This window comes from Phyllobates terribilis, unplaced genomic scaffold (genome assembly GCF_046119375.1).
Source record: "Phyllobates terribilis strain yellow unplaced genomic scaffold, ASM4611937v1 Scaffold_184__1_contigs__length_3730660, whole genome shotgun sequence".
Lineage (NCBI taxonomy): Eukaryota > Metazoa > Chordata > Amphibia > Anura > Dendrobatidae > Phyllobates > Phyllobates terribilis.
The window spans coordinates 858,892-885,331 of NW_027362944.1; positions in this window are offsets into that span (position 1 = coordinate 858,892).

The following is a 26,440-nucleotide window of genomic DNA, read 5'->3' on the forward strand; positions in this document are numbered from 1 at the left end:
TTAAACTTCAGCAGAATTCCGAAGAACAATGGAAGAGTTCCGTAGCATTTTTAAACTTCAGCAGAATTCCGAAGAACAATGGAAATGATCCGTAACATTTTTAAACTTCAGCAGAATTCCCAAGAACAATGGAAGAGTACCATAGAATTTATAAACTTCAGAAGAATTCTGAGAACAATGGAAGAGTTCCGTAGCATTTTTAAACTTCACCAGAATTCCACGAACAATGGAAGAGTTCCGTAGCATTTTTTAACTTCTGCAGAATTCCGAAGAACAATGGAAGAGTTCCGTAGCATTTTTAAACTTCAGCAGAATTCCGAGAACAATGGAAGAGTTCCGTACCATTTTTAAACTTCACCAGAATTACGAGAACAATGGAAGAGTTCCGTAGCATTTTTAAACTTCAACAGAATTCCGAGAACAATGGAAGAGTTCCGTAGCATTTTTAAACTTCAGCAGAATTCCGAAGAACAATGGAAGAGTTCCGTAGCATTTTTAAACTTCATCAGAATTCCGAAGAACAATGGAAAAGTTCCGTAGCATTTTTAAACTTCACCAGAATTCCGAGAACAATGGAAGAGTTCCGTAGCATTTTTAAACTTCACCAGAATTACGAGAACAATGGAAGAGTTCCGTAGCATTTTTAAACTTCAACAGAATTCCGAGAACAATGGAAGAGTTCCGTAGCATTTTTAAACTTCAGCAGAATTCCGAAGAACAATGGAAGAGTTCCGTAGCATTTTTAAACTTCATCAGAATTCCGAAGAACAATGGAAAAGTTCCGTAGCATTTTTAAACTTCAGCAGAATTCTGAAGAACAATGGAAGAGTTCCGTAGCATTTTTAAACTTCAGCAGAATTCCGAAGAACAGTGGAAGTGTTCCATAGCATTTTTAAACTTCATCAGAATTCTGAAGAACAATGGAAGTGATCCGTAACATTTTTAAACTTCAGCAGAATACCCAAGAACAATGGAAGAGTACCGTAGCATTTATAAACTTCAGCAGAAATCCAAGAACAATGGAAGAGTTCCGCAGCAGCTTTAAACTTCACCAGAATTCCTAGAACAATGGAAGAGTTCCGTACCATTTTTAAGCTTCACCAGAATTCCGAGAACAATGGAAGAGTTCCGTAGCATTTTTAAACTTCACCAGAATTCCGAGAACAATGGAAGAGTTCCGTAGCATTTTTAAACTTCAGCAGAATTCCGAAGAACAATGGAAGAGTTCCGTAGCATTTTTAAACTTCAGTAGAATTAAGAATAACAATGGAAGAGTTCCGTAGCATTTTTAAACTTCACCAGAATTCCGTGAACAATGGAAGAATTCCGTAGCATTTTAAACTTCAGCAGAATTCCGAAGAACAATGGAAGAGTTCCGTAGCATTTTTAAACTTCAGCAGAATTCCGAAGAACAATGGAAGAGTTCCGTAGCATTTTTAAACTTCAGCAGAATTCAGAAGAACAATGTAAGAGTTCCGTAGCATTTTTAAACTTCAGCAGAATTCCGAAGAACAATGGAAGAGTTCCGTAGCATTTTTAAACTTCAGCAGAATTCCGAAGAACAATGGAAGAGTTCCGTTGCAGTTTTAAACTTCATCAGAATTCCGAAGAACAATGGAAGAGTTCCGTAGCATTTTTAAACTTCAGCAGAACTCAGAAGAACAATGGAAGAGTTCCGTAGCATTTTTAAACTTCAGCAGAATTCCGAAGAACAATGGAAGAGTTCCGTAGCATTTTTAAACTACAGTAGAATTAAGAATAACAATGGAAGAGTTCCGTAGCATTTTTAAACTTCACCAGAATTCCGTGAAGAATGGAAGAGTTCCGTAGCATTTTTAAACTTCAGCAGAATTCCGAAGAACAAAGAAAGTGTTCCGTAGCATTTTTAAACTTCAGCAGATTTCCGAAGAACAATGGAAGAGTTCCGTAGCATTTTTAAACTTCAGCAGAATTCTGCAAAGCAATGGAAGAGTTCCGTAGCATTTTTAAACTTCAGCAGAATTCCGAAGAACAATCGAAGAGTTCCGTAGCATTTTTAAACTTCAGCAGAATTCCGAAGAACAATGGAAGAGTTCCGTAGCATTTTTAAACTTCAGCAGAATTCCGAAGAACAATGGAAATGATCCGTAACATTTTTAAACTTCAGCAGAATTCCCAAGAACAATGGAAGAGTACCATAGAATTTATAAACTTCAGAAGAATTCTGAGAACAAGTTCTCAGAAGAGTTCCGTAGCATTTTTAAACTTCACCAGAATTCCACGAACAATTTAAGAGTTCCGTAGCATTTTTTAACTTCTGCAGAATTCCGAAGAACAATGGAAGAGTTCCGTAGCATTTTTAAACTTCAGCAGAATTCCGAAGAACAATGGAAGAGTTCCGTAGCATTTTTAAAATTCATCAGAATTCCAAAGAACAATGGAAAAGTTCCGTAGCATTTTTAAACTTCAGCAGAATTCCGAAGAACAATGGAAGAGTTCCGTAGCATTTTTAAACTTCAGCAGAATTCCGAGAACAATGGAAGAGTTCCGTAGCATTTTTAAACTTCACCAGAATTACGAGAACAATGGAAGAGTTCCGTAGCATTTTTAAACTTCAACAGAATTCCGAGAACAATGGAAGAGTTCCGTAGCATTTTTAAACTTCAGCAGAATTCCGAAGAACAATGGAAGAGTTCCGTAGCATTTTTAAACTTCATCAGAATTCCGAAGAACAATGGAAAAGTTCCGTAGCAATTTTTAAACTTCAGCAGAATTCCGAAGAACAATGGAAGAGTTCCGTAGCATTTTTAAACTTCAGCAGAATTCCGAAGAACAATGGAAGTGTTCCATAGCATTTTTAAACTTCATCAGAATTCTGAAGAACAATGGAAGTGATCCGTAACATTTTTAAACTTCAGCAGAATACCCAAGAACAATGGAAGAGTACCGTAGCATTTATAAACTTCAGCAGAATTCTGAGAACAATGGAAGAGATCCGTAGCATTTTAAACTTCAACAGAATTCCAAGAACAATGGAAGAGTTCCGTAGCATTTTTAAACTTCAGCAGAAATCCGAGAACAATGGAAGAGTTCCGCAGCAGTTTTAAACTTCACCAGAATTCCGAGAACAATGGAAGAGTTCCGTACCATTTTTAAACTTCACCAGAATTCCGAGAACAATGGAAGAGTTCCGTATCATTTTTAAACTTCACCAGAATTCCGAGAACAATGGAAGAGTTCCGTAGCATTTTTAAACTTCAGCAGAATTCTGAAGAACAATGGAAGAGTTCCGTAGCATTTTTAAACTTCAGCAGAATTGCGAAGAACAATGGAAGTGTTCTATAGCATTTTTAAACTTCATCAGAATTCTGAAGAACAATGGAAGTGATCCGTAACATTTTTAAACTTCAGCAGAATACTCAAGAACAATGGAAGAGTTCCGTAGCATTTTTAAACTTCAGCAGAATTCCGAGAACAATGGAAGAGTTCCGTAGCATTTTTAAACTTCACCAGAATTACGAGAACAATGGAAGAGTTCCGTAGCATTTTTAAACTTCAACAGAATTCCGAGAACAATGGAAGAGTTCCGTAGCATTTTTAAACTTCAGCAGAATTCCGAAGAACAATGGAAGAGTTCCGTAGCATTTTTAAACTTCATCAGAATTCCGAAGAACAATGGAAAAGTTCCGTAGCATTTTTAAACTTCAGCAGAATTCCGAAGAACAATGGAAGAGTTCCGTAGCATTTTTAAACTTCAGCAGAATTCCGAAGAACAATGGAAGTGTTCCATAGCATTTTTAAACTTCATCAGAATTCTGAAGAACAATGGAAGTGATCCGTAACATTTTTAAACTTCAGCAGAATACCCAAGAACAATGGAAGAGTACCGTAGCATTTATAAACTTCAGCAGAATTCTGAGAACAATGGAAGAGTTCCGTAGCATTTTAAACTTCAACAGAATTCCAAGAACAATGGAAGAGTTCCGTAGCATTTTTAAACTTCAGCAGAAATCCGAGAACAATGGAAGAGTTACGCAGCAGTTTTAAACTTCACCAGAATTCCGAGAACAATGGAAGAGTTCCGTACCATTTTTAAACTTCACCAGAATTCCGATAACAATGGAAGAGTTCCGTACCATTTTTAAACTTCACCAGAATTCCGAGAACAATGGAAGAGTTCCGTAGCATTTTTAAACTTCAGCAGAATTCTGAAGAACAATGGAAGAGTTCCGTAGCATTTTTAAACTTCAGCAGAATTGCGAAGAACAATGGAAGTGTTCCATAGCATTTTTAAACTTCATCAGAATTCTGAAGAACAATGGAAGTGATCCGTAACATTTTTAAACTTCAGCAGAATACCCAAGAACAATGGAAGAGTAACGTAGCATTTATAAACTTCAGCAGAATTCCAAGAACAATGGAAGAGTTCCGTAGCATTTTAAACTTCAACAGAATTCCAAGAACAATGGAAGAGTTCCGTAGCATTTTTAAACTTCAGCAGAAATCCGAGAACAATGGAAGAGTTCCGCAGCAGTTTTAAACTTCACCAGAATTCCGAGAACAATGGAAGAGTTCCGTACCATTTTTAAGCTTCACCAGAATTCCGAGAACAATGGAAGAGTTCCGTAGCATTTTTAAACTTCACCAGAATTCCGAGAACAATGGAAGAGTTCCGTAGCATTTTTAAACTTCAGCAGAATTCCGAAGAACAATGGAAGATATCCGTAGCATTTTTAAACTTCAGTAGAATTAAGAATAACAATGGAAGAGTTCCGTAGCATTTTTAAACTTCACCAGAATTCCGTGAACAATGGAAGAGTTCCGTAGCATTTTTAAACTTCAGCAGAATTCCGAAGAACAATGGAAGAGTTCCGTAGCATTTTTAAACTTCAGCAGAATTCCGAAGAACAATGGAAAAGTTCCGTAGCATTTTTAAACTTCAGCAGAATTCCGAAGAACAATGGAAGAGTTCCGTAGCATTTTTAAACTTCAGCAGAATTCCGAAGAACAATGGAAGTGTTCCATAGCATTTTTAAACTTCATCAGAATTCTGAAGAACAATGGAAATGATCCGTAACATTTTTAAACTTCAGCAGAATTCCCAAGAACAATGGAAGAGTACCATAGAATTTATAAACTTCAGAAGAATTCTGAGAACAATGGAAGAGTTCCGTAGCATTTTTTAACTTCTGCAGAATTCCGAAGAACAATGGAAGAGTTCCGTAGCATTTTTAAACTTCAGCAGAATTCCGAAGAACAATGGAAGAGTTCCGTAGCATTTTTAAAATTCATCAGAATTCCAAAGAACAATGGAAAAGTTCCGTAGCATTTTTAAACTTCAGCAGAATTCCAAAGAACAATGGAAGAGTTCCGTAGCATTTTTAAACTTCAGCAGAATTCCGAGAACAATGGAAGAGTTCCGTAGCATTTTTAAACTTCACCAGAATTACGAGAACAATGGAAGAGTTCCGTAGCATTTTTAAACTTCAACAGAATTCCGAGAACAATGGAAGAGTTCCGTAGCATTTTTAAACTTCAGCAGAATTCCGAAGAACAATGGAAGAGTTCCGTAGCATTTTTAAACTTCATCAGAATTCCGAAGAACAATGGAAAAGTTCCGTAGCATTTTTAAACTTCAGCAGAATTCCGAAGAACAATGGAAGAGTTCCGTAGCATTTTTAAACTTCAGCAGAATTCCGAAGAACAATGGAAGTGTTCCATAGCATTTTTAAACTTCATCAGAATTCTGAAGAACAATGGAAGTGATCCGTAACATTTTTAAACTTCAGCAGAATACCCAAGAACAATGGAAGAGTACCGTAGCATTTATAAACTTCAGCAGAATTCCAAGAACAATGGAAGAATTCCGTAGCATTTTTAAACTTCAGCAGAAATCCGAGAACAATGGAAGAGTTCCGCAGCAGTTTTAAACTTCACCAGAATTCCGAGAACAATGGAAGAGTTCCGTACCATTTTTAAACTTCACCAGAATTCCGAGAACAATGGAAGAGTTCCGTAGCATTTTTAAACTACAGCAGAATTCTGAAGAACAATGGAAGAGTTCCGTAGCATTTTTAAACTTCAGCAGAATTCCGAAGAACAATGGAAGAGTTCCTTTGCAGTTCTAAGCTTCATCAGAATTCCGAAGAACAATGGAAGAGTTTCGTAGCATTTTTAAACTTCAGCAGAATTCAGAAGAACAATGGAAGAGTTCCGTAGCATTTTTAAACTTCAGCAGAATTCCGAAGAACAATGGAAGAGTTCAGTAGCATTTTTAAACTTCAGCAGAATTAAGAATAACAATGGAAGAGTTCTGTAGCATTTTTAAACTTCACCAGAATTCCGTGAACAATGGAAGAGTTCCGTAGCATTTTCAAACTTCAGCAGAATTCCGAAGAACAAAGGAAGTGTTCCGTAGCATTTTTAAACTTCAGCAGTATTCTGAAGAACAATGGAAGAGTTCTGTAGCATTTTCAAACTTCAGAAGAATTCCGAGAACAATGGAAGAGCTCCACAGCATTTTTTAACTTCAGCAGAATTCCGAAAAACAATGGAAGAGTTCCGTAGCATTTTTAAACTTCAGCAGAATTCCGAAGAACAATGGAAGAGTTCCGTAGCATTTTTAAACTTCAGCAGAATTCCGAAGAACAATGGAAGAGTTCCGTAGCATTTTTAAATTACAGCAGAATTCCGAAGGACAATGGAAGAGTTCCGTAGCATTTTTAAACTTCAGCAGAATTCCGAGAACAATGGATGAGTTCCGCAGCATTTTTAAACTTCACCAGAATTCCGAGAACAATGGAAGAGTTCCGTAGCATTTTTAATCTTCAGCAGAATTCCGAAGAACAATGGAAGAGTTCCGTAGCATTTTTAAACTTCAGCAGAATTCCAAAGAACAATGGAAGAGTTCCGTTGCAGTTTTAAACTTCATCAGAATTCCGAAGAACAATGGAAGAGTTCCGTAGCCTTTTTAAACTTCAGCAGAACTCAGAAGAACAATGGAAGAGTCCCGTAGCATTTTTAAACTTCAGCAGAATTCCGAAGAACAATGGAAGAGTTCCGTAGCATTTTTAAACTTCAGTAGAATTAAGAATAACAACGGAAGAGTTCCGTAGCATTTTTAAACTTCACCAGAATTCCGTGAACAATGGAAGAGTTCCGTAGCATTTTTAAACTTCAGCAGAATTCCGAAGAACAATGGAAGAGTTCCGTAGCATTTTTAAACTTCAGCAGAATTCCGAAGAACAATGGAAGAGTTCCGTAGCATTTTTAAACTTCAGCAGAATTCAGAAGAACAATGTAAGAGTTCCATAGCCAGCAGAATTCCGAAGAACAATGGAAGAGTTCCGTAGCATTTTTAAACTTCAGCAGAATTCCGAAGAACAATGGAAGAGTTCCGTTGCAGTTTTAAACTTCATCAGAATTCCGAAGAACAATGGAAGAGTTCCGTAGCATTTTTAAACTTCAGCAGAACTCAGAAGAACAATGGAAGAGTTCCGTAGCATTTTTAAACTTCAGCAGAATTCCGAAGAACAATGGAAGAGTTCCGTAGCATTTTTAAACTTCAGTAGAATTAAGAATAACAATGGAAGAGTTCCGTAGCATTTTTAAACTTCACCAGAATTCCGTGAAGAATGGAAGAGTTCCGTAGCATTTTTAAACTTCAGCAGAATTCCGAAGAACAAAGAAAGTGTTCCGTAGCATTTTTAAACTTCAGCAGATTTCCGAAGAACAATGGAAGAGTTCCGTAGCATTTTTAAACTTCAGCAGAATTCTGCAAAGCAATGGAAGAGTTCCGTAGCATTTTTAAACTTCAGCAGAATTCCGAAGAACAATCGAAGAGTTCCGTAGCATTTTTAAACTTCAGCAGAATTCCGAAGAACAATGGAAGAGTTCCGTAGCATTTTTAAACTTCAGCAGAATTCCGAAGAACAATGGAAATGATCCGTAACATTTTTAAACTTCAGCAGAATTCCCAAGAACAATGGAAGAGTACCATAGAATTTATAAACTTCAGAAGAATTCTGAGAACAATGGAAGAGTTCCGTAGCATTTTTAAACTTCACCAGAATTCCACGAACAATGGAAGAGTTCCGTAGCATTTTTTAACTTCTGCAGAATTCCGAAGAACAATGGAAGAGTTCCGTAGCATTTTTAAACTTCAGCAGAATTCCGAAGAACAATGGAAGAGTTCCGTAGCATTTTTAAAATTCATCAGAATTCCAAAGAACAATGGAAAAGTTCCGTAGCATTTTTAAACTTCAGCAGAATTCCGAAGAACAATGGAAGAGTTCCGTAGCATTTTTAAACTTCAGCAGAATTCCGAGAACAATGGAAGAGTTCCGTAGCATTTTTAAACTTCACCAGAATTACGAGAACAATGGAAGAGTTCCGTAGCATTTTTAAACTTCAACAGAATTCCGAGAACAATGGAAGAGTTCCGTAGCATTTTTAAACTTCAGCAGAATTCCGAAGAACAATGGAAGAGTTCCGTAGCATTTTTAAACTTCATCAGAATTCCGAAGAACAATGGAAAAGTTCCGTAGCATTTTTAAACTTCAGCAGAATTCCGAAGAACAATGGAAGAGTTCCGTAGCATTTTTAAACTTCAGCAGAATTCCGAAGAACAATGGAAGTGTTCCATAGCATTTTTAAACTTCATCAGAATTCTGAAGAACAATGGAAGTGATCCGTAACATTTTTAAACTTCAGCAGAATACCCAAGAACAATGGAAGAGTACCGTAGCATTTATAAACTTCAGCAGAATTCTGAGAACAATGGAAGAGTTCCGTAGCATTTTAAACTTCAACAGAATTCCAAGAACAATGGAAGAGTTCCGTAGCATTTTTAAACTTCAGCAGAAATCCGAGAACAATGGAAGAGTTCCGCAGCAGTTTTAAACTTCACCAGAATTCCGAGAACAATGGAAGAGTTCCGTACCATTTTTAAACTTCACCAGAATTCCGAGAACAATGGAAGAGTTCCGTACCATTTTTAAACTTCACCAGAATTCCGAGAACAATGGAAGAGTTCCGTAGCATTTTTAAACTTCAGCAGAATTCTGAAGAACAATGGAAGAGTTCCGTAGCATTTTTAAACTTCAGCAGAATTGCGAAGAACAATGGAAGTGTTCCATAGCATTTTTAAACTTCATCAGAATTCTGAAGAACAATGGAAGTGATCCGTAACATTTTTAAACTTCAGCAGAATACCCAAGAACAATGGAAGAGTACCGTAGCATTTATAAACTTCAGCAGAATTCCAAGAACAATGGAAGAGTTCCGTAGCATTTTAAACTTCAACAGAATTCCAAGAACAATGGAAGAGTTCCGTAGCATTTTTAAACTTCAGCAGAAATCCGAGAACAATGGAAGAGTTCCGCAGCAGTTTTAAACTTCACCAGAATTCCGAGAACAATGGAAGAGTTCCGTACCATTTTTAAGCTTCACCAGAATTCCGAGAACAATGGAAGAGTTCCGTAGCATTTTTAAACTTCAGCAGAATTCCGAGAACAATGGAAGAGTTCCGTAGCATTTTTAAACTTCAGCAGAATTCCGAAGAACAATGGAAGATTTCCGTAGCATTTTTAAACTTCAGTAGAATTAAGAATAACAATGGAAGAGTTCCGTAGCATTTTTAAACTTCACCAGAATTCCGTGAACAATGGAAGAGTTCCGTAGCATTTTTAAACTTCAGCAGAATTCCGAAGAACAATGGAAGAGTTCCGTAGCATTTTTAAACTTCAGCAGAATTCCGAAGAACAATGGAAAAGTTCCGTAGCATTTTTAAACTTCAGCAGAATTCCGAAGAACAATGGAAGAGTTCCGTAGCATTTTTAAACTTCAGCAGAATTCCGAAGAACAATGGAAGTGTTCCATAGCATTTTTAAACTTCATCAGAATTCTGAAGAACAATGGAAATGATCCGTAACATTTTTAAACTTCAGCAGAATTCCCAAGAACAATGGAAGATTACCATAGAATTTATAAACTTCAGAAGAATTCTGAGAACAATGGAAGAGTTCCGTAGCATTTTTTAACTTCTGCAGAATTCCGAAGAACAATGGAAGAGTTCCGTAGCATTTTTAAACTTCAGCAGAATTCCGAAGAACAATGGAAGAGTTCCGTAGCATTTTTAAAATTCATCAGAATTCCAAAGAACAATGGAAAAGTTCCGTAGCATTTTTAAACTTCAGCAGAATTCCAAAGAACAATGGAAGAGTTCCGTAGCATTTTTAAACTTCAGCAGAATTCCGAGAACAATGGAAGAGTTCCGTAGCATTTTTAAACTTCACCAGAATTACGAGAACAATGGAAGAGTACCATAGAATTTATAAACTTCAGAAGAATTCTGAGAACAATGGAAGAGTTCCGTAGCATTTTTAAACTTCACCAGAATTCCACGAACAATGGAAGAGTTCCGTAGCATTTTTTAACTTCTGCAGAATTCCGAAGAACAATGGAAGAGTTCCGTAGCATTTTTAAACTTCAGCAGAATTCCGAAGAACAATGGAAGAGTTCCGTAGCATTTTTAAAATTCATCAGAATTCCAAAGAACAATGGAAGAGTTCCGTAGCATTTTTAAACTTCAGCAGAATTCCGAAGAACAATGGAAGAGTTCCGTAGCATTTTTAAACTTCAGCAGAATTCCGAGAACAATGGAAGAGTTCCGTAGCATTTTTAAACTTCACCAGAATTACGAGAACAATGGAAGAGTTCCGTAGCATTTTTAAACTTCAACAGAATTCCGAGAACAATGGAAGAGTTCCGTAGCATTTTTAAACTTCAGCAGAATTCCGAAGAACAATGGAAGAGTTCCGTAGCATTTTTAAACTTCATCAGAATTCCGAAGAACAATGGAAAAGTTCCGTAGCATTTTTAAACTTCAGCAGAATTCCGAAGAACAATGGAAGAGTTCCGTAGCATTTTTAAACTACAGCAGAATTCCGAAGAACAATGGAAGTGTTCCATAGCATTTTTAAACTTCATCAGAATTCTGAAGAACAATGGAAGTGATCCGTAACATTTTTAAACTTCAGCAGAATACCCAAGAACAATGGAAGAGTACCGTAGCATTTATAAACTTCAGCAGAATTCTGAGAACAATGGAAGAGTTCCGTAGCATTTTAAACTTCAACAGAATTCCAAGAACAATGGAAGAGTTCCGTAGCATTTTTAAACTTCAGCAGAAATCCGAGAACAATGCAAGAGTTCCGCAGCAGTTTTAAACTTCACCAGAATTCCGAGAACAATGGAAGAGTTCCGTACCATTTTTAAACTTCACCAGAATTCCGAGAACAATGGAAGAGTTCCGTACCATTTTTAAACTTCACCAGAATTCCGAGAACAATGGAAGAGTTCCGTAGCATTTTTAAACTTCAGCAGAATTCTGAAGAACAATGGAAGAGTTCCGTAGCATTTTTAAACTTCAGCAGAATTGCGAAGAACAATGGAAGTGTTCCATAGCATTTTTAAACTTCATCAGAATTCTGAAGAACAATGGAAGTGATCCGTAACATTTTTAAACTTCAGCAGAATACCCAAGAACAATGGAAGAGTACCGTAGCATTTATAAACTTCAGCAGAATTCCAAGAACAATGGAAGAGTTCCGTAGCATTTTAAACTTCAACAGAATTCCAAGAACAATGGAAGAGTTCCGTAGCATTTTTAAACTTCAGCAGAAATCCGAGAACAATGGAAGAGTTCCGCAGCAGTTTTAAACTTCACCAGAATTCCGAGAACAATGGAAGAGTTCCGTACCATTTTTAAGCTTCACCAGAATTCCGAGAACAATGGAAGAGTTCCGTAGCATTTTTAAACTTCACCAGAATTCCGTGAAGAATGGAAGAGTTCCGTAGCATTTTTAAACTTCAGCAGAATTCCGAAGAACAAAGAAAGTGTTCCGTAGCATTTTTAAACTTCAGCAGATTTCCGAAGAACAATGGAAGAGTTCCGTAGCATTTTTAAACTTCAGCAGAATTCTGCAAAGCAATGGAAGAGTTCCGTAGCATTTTTAAACTTCAGCAGAATTCCGAAGAACAATCGAAGAGTTCCGTAGCATTTTTAAACTTCAGCAGAATTCCGAAGAACAATGGAAGAGTTCCGTAGCATTTTTAAACTTCAGCAGAATTCCGAAGAACAATGGAAATGATCCGTAACATTTTTAAACTTCAGCAGAATTCCCAAGAACAATGGAAGAGTACCATAGAATTTATAATCTTCAGAAGAATTCTGAGAACAATGGAAGAGTTCCGTAGCATTTTTAAACTTCACCAGAATTCCACGAACAATGGAAGAGTTCCGTAGCATTTTTTAACTTCTGCAGAATTCCGAAGAACAATGGAAGAGTTCCGTAGCATTTTTAAACTTCAGCAGAATTCCGAAGAACAATGGAAGAGTTCCGTAGCATTTTTAAACTTCAGCAGAATTCCAAGAACAATGGAAGAGTTCCGTAGCATTTTTAAACTTCACCAGAATTACGAGAACAATGGAAGAGTTCCGTAGCATTTTTAAACTTCAACAGAATTCCGAGAACAATGGAAGAGTTCCGTAGCATTTTTAAACTTCAGCAGAATTCCGAAGAACAATGGAAGAGTTCCGTAGCATTTTTAAACTTCAGCAGAATTCCGAAGAACAATGGAAGAGTTCCGTAGCATTTTTAAAATTCATCAGAATTCCAAAGAACAATGGAAAAGTTCCGTAGCATTTTTAAACTTCAGCAGAATTCCAAAGAACAATGGAAGAGTTCCGTAGCATTTTTAAACTTCAGCAGAATTCCGAGAACAATGGAAGAGTTCCGTAGCATTTTTAAACTTCACCAGAATTACGAGAACAATGGAAGAGTACCATAGAATTTATAAACTTCAGAAGAATTCTGAGAACAATGGAAGAGTTCCGTAGCATTTTTAAACTTCACCAGAATTCCACGAACAATGGAAGAGTTCCGTAGCATTTTTTAACTTCTGCAGAATTCCGAAGAACAATGGAAGAGTTCCGTAGCATTTTTAAACTTCAGCAGAATTCCGAAGAACAATGGAAGAGTTCCGTAGCATTTTTAAAATTCATCAGAATTCCAAAGAACAATGGAAGAGTTCCGTAGCATTTTTAAACTTCAGCAGAATTCCGAAGAACAATGGAAGAGTTCCGTAGCATTTTTAAACTTCAGCAGAATTCCGAGAACAATGGAAGTGTTCCGTAGCATTTTTAAACTTCACCAGAATTACGAGAACAATGGAAGAGTTCCGTAGCATTTTTAAACTTCAACAGAATTCCGAGAACAATGGAAGAGTTCCGTAGCATTTTTAAACTTCAGCAGAATTCCGAAGAACAATGGAAGAGTTCCGTAGCATTTTTAAACTTCATCAGAATTCCGAAGAACAATGGAAAAGTTCCGTAGCATTTTTAAACTTCAGCAGAATTCCGAAGAACAATGGAAGAGTTCCGTAGCATTTTTAAACTTCAGCAGAATTCCGAAGAACAATGGAAGTGTTCCATAGCATTTTTAAACTTCATCAGAATTCTGAAGAACAATGGAAGTGATCCGTAACATTTTTAAACTTCAGCAGAATACCCAAGAACAATGGAAGAGTACCGTAGCATTTATAAACTTCAGCAGAATTCTGAGAACAATGGAAGAGTTCCGTAGCATTTTAAACTTCAACAGAATTCCAAGAACAATGGAAGAGTTCCGTAGCATTTTTAAACTTCAGCAGAAATCCGAGAACAATGGAAGAGTTCCGCAGCAGTTTTAAACTTCACCAGAATTCCGAGAACAATGGAAGAGTTCCGTACCATTTTTAAACTTCACCAGAATTCCGAGAACAATGGAAGAGTTCCGTACCATTTTTAAACTTCACCAGAATTCCGAGAACAATGGAAGAGTTCCGTAGCATTTTTAAACTTCAGCAGAATTCTGAAGAACAATGGAAGAGTTCCGTAGCATTTTTAAACTTCAGCAGAATTGCGAAGAACAATGGAAGTGTTCCATAGCATTTTTAAACTTCATCAGAATTCTGAAGAACAATGGAAGTGATCCGTAACATTTTTGAACTTCAGCAGAATACCCAAGAACAATGGAAGAGTACCGTAGCATTTATAAACTTCAGCAGAATTCCAAGAACAATGGAAGAGTTCCGTAGCATTTTAAACTTCAACAGAATTCCAAGAACAATGGAAGAGTTCCGTAGCATTTTTAAACTTCAGCAGAAATCCGAGAACAATGGAAGAGTTCCGCAGCAGTTTTAAACTTCACCAGAATTCCGAGAACAATGGAAGAGTTCCGTACCATTTTTAAGCTTCACCAGAATTCCGAGAACAATGGAAGAGTTCCGTAGCATTTTTAAACTTCACCAGAATTCCGTGAAGAATGGAAGAGTTCCGTAGCATTTTTAAACTTCAGCAGATTTCCGAAGAACAATGGAAGAGTTCCGTAGAATTTTTAAACTTCAGCAGAATTCTGCAAAGCAATGGAAGAGTTCCGTAGCATTTTTAAACTTCAGCAGAATTCCGAAGAACAATCGAAGAGTTCCGTAGCATTTTTAAACTTCAGCAGAATTCCGAAGAACAATGGAAGAGTTCCGTAGCATTTTTAAACTTCAGCAGAATTCCGAAGAACAATGGAAATGATCCGTAACATTTTTAAACTTCAGCAGAATTCCCAAGAACAATGGAAGAGTACCATAGAATTTATAAACTTCAGAAGAATTCTGAGAACAATGGAAGAGTTCCGTAGCATTTTTAAACTTCACCAGAATTCCACGAACAATGGAAGAGTTCCGTAGCATTTTTTAACTTCTGCAGAATTCCGAAGAACAATGGAAGAGTTCCGTAGCATTTTTAAACTTCAGCAGAATTCCGAAGAACAATGGAAGAGTTCCGTAGCATTTTTAAAATTCATCAGAATTCCAAAGAACAATGGAAAAGTTCCGTAGCATTTTTAAACTTCAGCAGAATTCCGAAGAACAATGGAAGAGTTCCGTAGCATTTTTAAACTTCAGCAGAATTCCGAGAACAATGGAAGAGTTCCGTAGCATTTTTAAACTTCACCAGAATTACGAGAACAATGGAAGAGTTCCGTAGCATTTTTAAACTTCAACAGAATTCCGAGAACAATGGAAGAGTTCCGTAGCATTTTTAAACTTCAGCAGAATTCCGAAGAACAATGGAAGAGTTCCGTAGCATTTTTAAACTTCATCAGAATTCCGAAGAACAATGGAAAAGTTCCGTAGCATTTTTAAACTTCAGCAGAATTCCGAAGAACAATGGAAGAGTTCCGTAGCATTTTTAAACTTCAGCAGAATTCCGAAGAACAATGGAAGTGTTCCATAGCATTTTTAAACTTCATCAGAATTCTGAAGAACAATGGAAGTGATCCGTAACATTTTTAAACTTCAGCAGAATACCCAAGAACAATGGAAGAGTACCGTAGCATTTATAAACTTCAGCAGAATTCTGAGAACAATGGAAGAGTTCCGTAGCATTTTAAACTTCAACAGAATTCCAAGAACAATGGAAGAGTTCCGTAGCATTTTTAAACTTCAGCAGAAATCCGAGAACAATGGAAGAGTTCCGCAGCAGTTTTAAACTTCACCAGAATTCCGAGAACAATGGAAGAGTTCCGTACCATTTTTAAACTTCACCAGAATTCCGAGAACAATGGAAGAGTTCCGTACCATTTTTAAACTTCACCAGAATTCCGAGAACAATGGAAGAGTTCCGTAGCATTTTTAAACTTCAGCAGAATTGCGAAGAACAATGGAAGTGTTCCATAGCATTTTTAAACTTCATCAGAATTCTGAAGAACAATGGAAGTGATCCGTAACATTTTTAAACTTCAGCAGAATACCCAAGAACAATGGAAGAGTACCGTAGCATTTATAAACTTCAGCAGAATTCCAAGAACAATGGAAGAGTTCCGTAGCATTTTAAACTTCAACAGAATTCCAAGAACAATGGAAGAGTTCCGTAGCATTTTTAAACTTCAGCAGAAATCCGAGAACAATGGAAGAGTTCCGCAGCAGTTTTAAACTTCACCAGAATTCCGAGAACAATGGCAGAGTTCCGTACCATTTTTAAGCTTCACCAGAATTCCGAGAACAATGGAAGAGTTCCGTAGCATTTTTAAACTTCACCAGAATTCCGAGAACAATGGAAGAGTTCCGTAGCATTTTTAAACTTCAGCAGAATTCCGAAGAACAATGGAAGATTTCCGTAGCATTTTTAAACTTCAGTAGAATTAAGAATAACAATGGAAGAGTTCCGTAGCATTTTTAAACTTCACCAGAATTCCGTGAACAATGGAAGAGTTCCGTAGCATTTTTAAACTTCAGCAGAATTCCGAAGAACAATGGAAGAGTTCCGTAGCATTTTTAAACTTCAGCAGAATTCCGAAGAACAATGGAAAAGTTCCGTAGCATTTTGAAACTTCAGCAGAATTCCGAAGAACAATGGAAGTGTTCCATAGCATTTTTAAACTTCATCAGAATTCTGAAGAACAATGGAAATGATCCGTAACATTTTTAAACTTCAGCAGAATTCCCAAGAACAATGGAAGAGTACCATAGAATTTATAAACTTCAGAAGAATTCTGAGAACAATGGAAGAGTTCCGTAGCATTTTTTAACTTCTGCAGAATTCCGAGGAACAATGGAAGAGTTCCGTAGCATTTTTAAACTTCAGCAGAATTCCGAAGAACAATGGAAGAGTTCCGTAGCATTTTTAAACTTCAGCAGAATTCCGAAGAACAATCGAAGAGTTCCGTAGCATTTTTAAACTTCAGCAGAATTCCGAAGAACAATGGAAGAGTTCCGTAGCATTTTTAAACTTCAGCAGAATTCCGAAGAACAATGGAAATGATCCGTAACATTTTTAAACTTCAGCAGAATTCCCAAGAACAATGGAAGAGTACCATAGAATTTATAAACTTCAGAAGAATTCTGAGAACAATGGAAGAGTTCCGTAGCATTTTTAAACTTCACCAGAATTCCACGAACAATGGAAGAGTTCCGTAGCATTTTTTAACTTCTGCAGAATTCCGAAGAACAATGGAAGAGTTCCGTAGCATTTTTAAACTTCAGCAGAATTCCGAAGAACAATGGAAGAGTTCCGTAGCATTTTTAAAATTCATCAGAATTCCAAAGAACAATGGAAAAGTTCCGTAGCATTTTTAAACTTCAGCAGAATTCCGAAGAACAATGGAAGAGTTCCGTAGCATTTTTAAACTTCAGCAGAATTCCGAGAACAATGGAAGAGTTCCGTAGCATTTTTAAACTTCACCAGAATTACGAGAACAATGGAAGAGTTCCGTAGCATTTTTAAACTTCAACAGAATTCCGAGAACAATGGAAGAGTTCCGTAGCATTTTTAAACTTCAGCAGAATTCCGAAGAACAATGGAAGAGTTCCGTAGCATTTTTAAACTTCATCAGAATTCCGAAGAACAATGGAAAAGTTCCGTAGCATTTTTAAACTTCAGCAGAATTCCGAAGAACAATGGAAGAGTTCCGTAGCATTTTTAAACTTCAGCAGAATTCCGAAGAACAATGGAAGTGTTCCATAGCATTTTTAAACTTCATCAGAATTCTGAAGAACGATGGAAGTGATCCGTAACATTTTTAAACTTCAGCAGAATACCCAAGAACAATGGAAGAGTACCGTAGCATTTATAAACTTCAGCAGAATTCTGAGAACAATGGAAGAGTTCCGTAGCATTTTAAACTTCAACAGAATTCCAAGAACAATGGAAGAGTTCCGTAGCATTTTTAAACTTCAGCAGAAATCCGAGAACAATGGAAGAGTTCCGCAGCAGTTTTAAACTTCACCAGAATTCCGAGAACAATGGAAGAGTTCCGTACCATTTTTAAACTTCACCAGAATTCCGAGAACAATGGAAGAGTTCCGTACCATTTTTAAACTTCACCAGAATTCCGAGAACAATGGAAGAGTTCCGTAGCATTTTTAAACTTCAGCAGAATTGCGAAGAACAATGGAAGTGTTCCATAGCATTTTTAAACTTCATCAGAATTCTGAAGAACAATGGAAGTGATCCGTAACATTTTTAAACTTCAGCAGAATACCCAAGAACAATGGAAGAGTACCGTAGCATTTATAAACTTCAGCAGAATTCCAAGAACAATGGAAGAGTTCCGTAGCATTTTAAACTTCAACAGAATTCCAAGAACAATGGAAGAGTTCCGTAGCATTTTTAAACTTCAGCAGAAATCCGAGAACAATGGAAGAGTTCCGCAGCAGTTTTAAACTTCACCAGAATTCCGAGAACAATGGCAGAGTTCCGTACCATTTTTAAGCTTCACCAGAATTCCGAGAACAATGGAAGAGTTCCGTAGCATTTTTAAACTTCACCAGAATTCCGAGAACAATGGAAGAGTTCCGTAGCATTTTTAAACTTCAGCAGAATTCCGAAGAACAATGGAAGATTTCCGTAGCATTTTTAAACTTCAGTAGAATTAAGAATAACAATGGAAGAGTTCCGTAGCATTTTTAAACTTCACCAGAATTCCGTGAACAATGGAAGAGTTCCGTAGCATTTTTAAACTTCAGCAGAATTCCGAAGAACAATGGAAGAGTTCCGTAGCATTTTTAAACTTCAGCAGAATTCCGAAGAACAATGGAAAAGTTCCGTAGCATTTTGAAACTTCAGCAGAATTCCGAAGAACAATGGAAGTGTTCCATAGCATTTTTAAACTTCATCAGAATTCTGAAGAACAATGGAAATGATCCGTAACATTTTTAAACTTCAGCAGAATTCCCAAGAACAATGGAAGAGTACCATAGAATTTATAAACTTCAGAAGAATTCTGAGAACAATGGAAGAGTTCCGTAGCATTTTTTAACTTCTGCAGAATTCCGAGGAACAATGGAAGAGTTCCGTAGCATTTTTAAACTTCAGCAGAATTCCGAAGAACAATGGAAGAGTTCCGTAGCATTTTTAAAATTCATCAGAATTCCAAAGAACAATGGAAAAGTTCCGTAGCATTTTTAAACTTCAGCAGAATTCCAAAGAACAATGGAAGAGTTCCGTAGCATTTTTAAACTTCAGCAGAATTCCGAGAACAATGGAAGAGTTCCGTAGCATTTTTAAACTTCACCAGAATTACGAGAACAATGGAAGAGTACCATAGAATTTATAAACTTCAGAAGAATTCTGAGAACAATGGAAGAGTTCCGTAGCATTTTTAAACTTCACCAGAATTCCACGAACAATGGAAGAGTTCCGTAGCATTTTTTAACTTCTGCAGAATTCCGAAGAACAATGGAAGAGTTCCATAGCATTTTTAAACTTCAGCAGAATTCCGAAGAACAATGGAAGAGTTCCGTAGCATTTTTAAAATTCATCAGAATTCCAAAGAACAATGGAAGAGTTCCGTAGCATTTTTAAACTTCAGCAGAATTCCGAAGAACAATGGAAGAGTTCCGTAGCATTTTTAAACTTCAGCAGAATTCCGAGAACAATGGAAGAGTTCCGTAGCATTTTTAAACTTCACCAGAATTACGAGAACAATGGAAGAGTTCCGTAGCATTTTTAAACTTCAACAGAATTCCGAGAACAATGGAAGAGTTCCGTAGCATTTTTAAACTTCAGCAGAATTCCGAAGAACAATGGAAGAGTTCCGTAGCATTTTTAAACTTCATCAGAATTCCGAAGAACAATGGAAAAGTTCCGTAGCATTTTTAAACTTCAGCAGAATTCCGAAGAACAATGGAAGAGTTCCGTAGCATTTTTAAACTTCAGCAGAATTCCGAAGAACAATGGAAGTGTTCCATAGCATTTTTAAACTTCATCAGAATTCTGAAGAACAATGGAAGTGATCCGTAACATTTTTAAACTTCAGCAGAATACCCAAGAACAATGGAAGAGTACCGTAGCATTTATAAACTTCAGCAGAATTCCAAGAACAATGGAAGAATTCCGTAGCATTTTTAAACTTCAGCAGAAATCCGAGAACAATGGAAAAGTTCCGCAGCAGTTTTAAACTTCACCAGAATTCCGAGAACAATGGAAGAGTTCCGTACCATTTTTAAACTTCACCAGAATTCCAAGAACAATGGAAGAGTTCCGTAGCATTTTTAAACTACAGCAGAATTCTGAAGAACAATGGAAGAGTTCCGTAGCATTTTTAAACTTCAGCAGAATTCCGAAGAACAATGGAAGAGTTCCTTTGCAGTTCTAAGCTTCATCAGAATTCCGAAGAACAATGGAAGAGTTTCGTAGCATTTTTAAACTTCAGCAGAATTCAGAAGAACAATGGAAGAGTTCCGTAGCATTTTTAAACTTCAGCAGAATTCCGAAGAACAATGGAAGAGTTCAGTAGCATTTTTAAACTTCAGCAGAATTAAGAATAACAATGGAAGAGTTCTGTAGCATTTTTAAACTTCACCAGAATTCCGTGAACAATGGAAGAGTTCCGTAGCATTTTCAAACTTCAGCAGAATTCCGAAGAACAAAGGAAGTGTTCCGTAGCATTTTTAAACTTCAGCAGTATTCTGAAGAACAATGGAAGAGTTCTGTAGCATTTTCAAACTTCAGAAGAATTCCGAGAACAATGGAAGAGCTCCACAGCATTTTTTAACTTCAGCAGAATTCCGAAAAACAATGGAAGAGTTCCGTAGCATTTTTAAACTTCAGCAGAATTCCGAAGAACAATGGAAGAGTTCCGTAGCATTTTTAAACTTCAGCAGAATTCCGAAGAACAATGGAAGAGTTCCGTAACATTCTTAAATTACAGCAGAATTCCGAAGGACAATGGAAGAGTTCCGTAGCATTTTTAAACTTCAGCAGAATTCCGAGAACAATGGATGAGTTCCGCAGCATTTTTAAACTTCACCAGAATTCCGAGAACAATGGAAGAGTTCCGTAGCATTTTTAATCTTCAGCAGAATTCCGAAGAACAATGGAAGAGTTCCGTAGCATTTTTAAACTTCAGCAGAATTCCAAAGAACAATGGAAGAGTTCCGTTGCAGTTTTAAACTTCATCAGAATTCCGAAGAACAATGGAAGAGTTCCGTAGCCTTTTTAAACTTCAGCAGAACTCAGAAGAACAATGGAAGAGTCCCGTAGCATTTTTAAACTTCAGCAGAATTCCGAAGAACAATGGAAGAGTTCTGTAGCATTTTTAAACTTCACCAGAATACTGTGAACAATGGAAGAGTTCTGTAGCATTTTTAAACTTCAGCAGAATTGCGAAGAACAAAGAAGTGTTCCGTACCATTGTTAAACTTCAGCAGAATTCCGAAGAACAGTGGAAGAGTTCCGTAGCATTTTTAAACTTCACCAGAATTCCAAGAAAAATGGAAGAGTTCCGTAGCATTTTTAAACTTCTGCAGAATTCCGAAGAACAATGGAAGAGTTCCGTAGCATTTTTTAACTTCAGCAGAATTCAGAAGAACAATGGAAGAGTTCCGTAGCCTTTTTAAACTTCGTCAGAATTCCGAAGAACAATGGAAAAGTTCCGTACCATTTTTAAACTTCAGCAGAATTCCGAAGAACAATGGAAGAGTTCCGTAGCATTTTTAAACTTCAGCAGAATTCCGAGAACAATGGATGAGTTCCGTAGCATTTTTAAACTTCACCAGAATTCCGAGAACAATGGAAGAGTTACGTAGCATTTTTAAACTTCACCAGAATTCCGAGAACAATGGAAGAGTTCCGTAGCATTTTTAAACTTCACCAGAATTCCGAGAACAATGGAAGAGTTCCGTAGCCTTTTTAAACTTCAGCAGAACTCAGAAGAACAATGGAAGAGTCCCGTAGCATTTTTAAACTTCAGCAGAATTCCGAAGAACAATGGAAGAGTTCCGTAGCATTTTTAAACTTCAGTAGAATTAAAAATAACAATGGAAGAGTTCTGTAGCATATTTAAACTTCACCAGAATACCGTGAACAATGGAAGAGTTCTGTAGCATTTTTAAACTTCAGCAGAATTCCGAGAACAATGGAAGAGTTCCGTAGCATTTTTAAACTTCACCAGAATTCCGAGAACAATGGAAGAGTTCCGTAGCATTTTTAAACTTCACCAGAATTCCGAGAACAATGGAAGAGTTCCGTAGCCTTTTTAAACTTAAGCAGAACTCAGAAGAACAATGGAAGAGTCCCGTAGCATTTTTAAACTTCAGCAGAATTCCGAAGAACAATGGAAGAGTTCCGTAGCATTTTTAAACTTCAGTAGAATTAAAAATAACAATGGAAGAGTTCTGTAGCATTTTTAAACTTCACCAGAATACCGTGAACAATGGAAGAGTTCTGTAGTATTTTTAAACTTCAGCAGAATTCCGAAGAACAAAGGAAGTGTTCCGTACCATTTTTAAACTTCAGCAGAATTCCGAAGAACAATGGAAGAGTTCCGTAGCATTTTTAAACTTCAGCAGAATTCCGAGAACAATGGATGAGTTCCGTAGCATTTTTAAACTTCACCAGAATTCCGAGAACAATGGAAGAGTTCCGTAGCATTTTTAAACTTCAGCAGAATTCCGAAAACAATGGAAGAGTTCCGTAGCATTTTTAAACTTCACCAGAATTCCGAGAACAATGGAAGAGTTCCGTAGCATTTTTAAACTTCAGCAGAATTCCGAGAACAATGGAAGAGTTCCGTAGCATTTTTAAACTTCACCAGAATTCCGAGAACAATGGAAGAGTTCCGTAGCATTTTTAAACTTCACCAGAATTCCGAGAACAATGGAAGAGTTCCGTAGCCTTTTTAAACTTAAGCAGAACTCAGAAGAACAATGGAAGAGTCCCGTAGCATTTTTAAACTTCAGCAGAATTCCGAAGAACAATGGAAGAGTTCCGTAGCATTTTTAAACTTCAGTAGAATTAAAAATAACAATGGAAGAGTTCTGTAGCATTTTTAAACTTCACCAGAATACCGTGAACAATGGAAGAGTTCTGTAGTATTTTTAAACTTCAGCAGAATTCCGAAGAACAAAGGAAGTGTTCCGTACCATTTTTAAGCTTCAGCAGAATTCCGAAGAACAATGGAAGAGTTCCGTAGCATTTTTAAACTTCAGCAGAATTCCGAGAACAATGGATGAGTTCCGTAGCATTTTTAAACTTCACCAGAATTCCGAGAACAATGGAAGAGTTCCATAGCATTTTTAAACTTCAGCAGAATTCCGAAAACAATGGAAGAGTTCCGTAGCATTTTTAAACTTCACCAGAATTCCGAGAACAATGGAAGAGTTCCGTAGCATTTTTAAACTTCAGCAGAATTCAGAAGAACAATGGAAGAGTTCCGTAGCATTTTTAAATTACAGCAGAATTCCGAAGAACAATGGAAGAGTTCCGTAGCATTTTTAAACTTCAGCAGAATTCCGAGAACAATGGATGAGTTCCGCAGCATTTTTAAACTTCACCAGAATTCCGAGAACAATGGAAGAGTTCCGTAGCATTTTTAAACTTCAGCAGAATTCTGAAGAACAATGGAAGAGTTCCGTAGCATTTTTAAACTTCAGCAGAATTCCGAAGAACAATGGAAGAGTTCTGTTGCAGTTTTAAACTTCATCAGAATTCCGAAGAACAATGGAAGAGTTCCGAAGCCTTTTTAAACTTCAGCAGAACTCAGAAGAACAATGGAAGAGTCCCGTAGCATTTTTAAACTTCAGCAGAATTCCGAAGAACAATGGAAGAGTTCCGTAGCATTTTTAAACTTCACCAGAATACCCTGAACAATGGAAGAGTTCTGTAGCATTTTTAAACTTCAGCAGAATTCCGAATAACAAAGGAAGTGTTCCGTAGCATTTTTAAACTTCAGCAGAATTCTGAAGAACAATGGAAGAGTTCTGTAGCATTTTTAAACTTCAGAAGAATTCCGAGAAAAATGGAAGAGTTCCGTAGCATTTTTAAACTTCATCAGAATTCCGCAAAACAATGGAAGAGTTCCGTAGCATTTTTAAACTTCAGCAGAATTCCAAAGAACAATGGAAGAGTTCCGTAGCATTTTTAAACTTCAGCAGAATTCCGAAGAACAATGGAATTGATCCGTAACATTTTTAAACTTCAGCAGAATTCCCAAGAACAATGGAAGAGCACAGTAGAATTTATAAGCTTCAGCAGAATTCTGAGAACAATGGAAGAGTTCCGTAGCCTTTTTAAACTTCACCAGAATTCCAAGAACAATGGAAGAGTTCCGTAGCATTTTTAAACTTCAGCAGAATTCCGAAGAACAATGGAAGAGTTCCGTTGCAGTTCTAAGCTTCATCAGAATTCCGAAGAACAATGGAAGAGTTTCGTAGCATTTTTAAACTTCAGCAGAATTCAGAAGAACAATGGAAGAGTTCCGTAGCATTTTTAAACTTCAGCAGAATTCCGAAGAACAATGGAAGAGTTCCGTAGCATTTTTAAACTTCAGCAGAATTAAGAATAACAATGGAAGAGTTCCGTAGCATTTTTAAACTTCACCAGAATTCCGTGAACAATGGAAGAGTTCCGTAGCATTTTTAAACTTCAGCAGAATTCCGAAGAACAAAGGAAGAGTTCCGTAGCATTTTCAAACTTCAGAAGAATTCCGAGAACAATGGAAGAGTTCCGTAGCATTTTCAAACTTCAGAAGAATTCCGAGAACAATGGAAGAGTTCCACAGCATTTTTAAACTTCAGCAGAATTCCGAAGAACAATGGAAGAGTTCCGTAGCATTTTTAAACTTCAGCAGAATTCAGAAGAACAATGGAAGAGTTCCGTAGCATTTTTAAATTACAGCAGAATTCCGAAGAACAATGGAAGAGTTCCGTAGCATTTTTAAACTTCAGCAGAATTCCGAGAACAATGGATGAGTTCCGCAGCATTTTTAAACTTCACCAGAATTCCGAGAACAATGGAAGAGTTCCGTAGCATTTTTAAACTTCAGCAGAATTCTGAAGAACAATGGAAGAGTTCCGTAGCATTTTTAAACTTCAGCAGAATTCCGAAGAACAATGGAAGAGTTCTGTTGCAGTTTTAAACTTCATCAGAATTCCGAAGAACAATGGAAGAGTTCCGAAGCCTTTTTAAACTTCAGCAGAACTCAGAAGAACAATGGAAGAGTCCCGTAGCATTTTTAAACTTCAGCAGAATTCCGAAGAACAATGGAAGAGTTCCGTAGCATTTTTAAACTTCACCAGAATACCGTGAACAATGGAAGAGTTCTGTAGCATTTTTAAACTTCAGCAGAATTCCGAATAACAAAGGAAGTGTTCCGTAGCATTTTTAAACTTCAGCAGAATTCTGAAGAACAATGGAAGAGTTCTGTAGCATTTTTAAACTTCAGAAGAATTCCGAGAAAAATGGAAGAGTTCCGTAGCATTTTTAAACTTCAGCAGAATTCCGCAAAACAATGGAAGAGTTCCGTAGCATTTTTAAACTTCAGCAGAATTCCAAAGAACAATGGAAGAGTTCCGTAGCATTTTTAAACTTCAGCAGAATTCCGAAGAACAATGGAATTGATCCGTAACATTTTTAAACTTCAGCAGAATTCCCAAGAACAATGGAAGAGCACCGTAGAATTTATAAGCTTCAGCAGAATTCTGAGAACAATGGAAGAGTTCCGTAGCATTTTTAAACTTCACCAGAATTCCAAGAACAATGGAAGAGTTCCGTAGCATTTTTAAACTTCTGCAGAATTCCGAAGAATAATGGAAGAGTTCCGTAGCATTTTTAAACTTCAGCAGAATTCCGAAGAACAATGGAAGAGTTCCGTAGCATTTTTAAACTTCAGCTGAATTCTGAAGAACAATGGAAAAGTTCCGTAGCATTTTTAAACTTCAGCAGATTTCCGAAGAACAATGGAAGAGTTCCGCAGCAGTTTTTAACTTCACCAGAATTCCGAGAACAATGGAAGAGTTCCGTACCATTTTTAAACTTCACCAGAATTCCGAGAACAATGGAAGAATTCCGTAGCATTTTTAAACTTCACCAGAATTCCGAGAAAAATGGAAGAATTCCGTAGCATTTTTAAACTTCAGCAGAATTCCGAAGAACAATGGAAGAGTTCTGTTGCAGTTCTAAGCTTCATCAGAATTCCGAAGAACAATGGAAGAGTTTCGTAGCATTTTTAAACTTCAGCAGAATTCAGAAGAACAATGGAAGAGTTCCGTAGCATTTTTAAACTTCAGCAGAATTCCGAAGAACAATGGAAGAGTTCCGTAGCATTTTTAAACTTCAGCAGAATTAAGAATAACAATGGAAGAGTTCCGTAGCATTTTTAAACTTCACCAGAATTCCGTGAACAATGGAAGAGTTCCGTAGCATTTTTAAACTTCAGCAGAATTCCGAAGAACAAAGGAAGAGTTCCGTAGCATTTTCAAACTTCAGAAGAATTCCGAGAACAATGGAAGAGTTCCGTAGCATTTTCAAACTTCAGAAGAATTCCGAGAACAATGGAAGAGTTCCACAGCATTTTTAAACTTCAGCAGAATTCTGAAGAACAATGGAAGAGTTCCGTAGCATTTTTAAACTTCAGCAGAATTCCGAAGA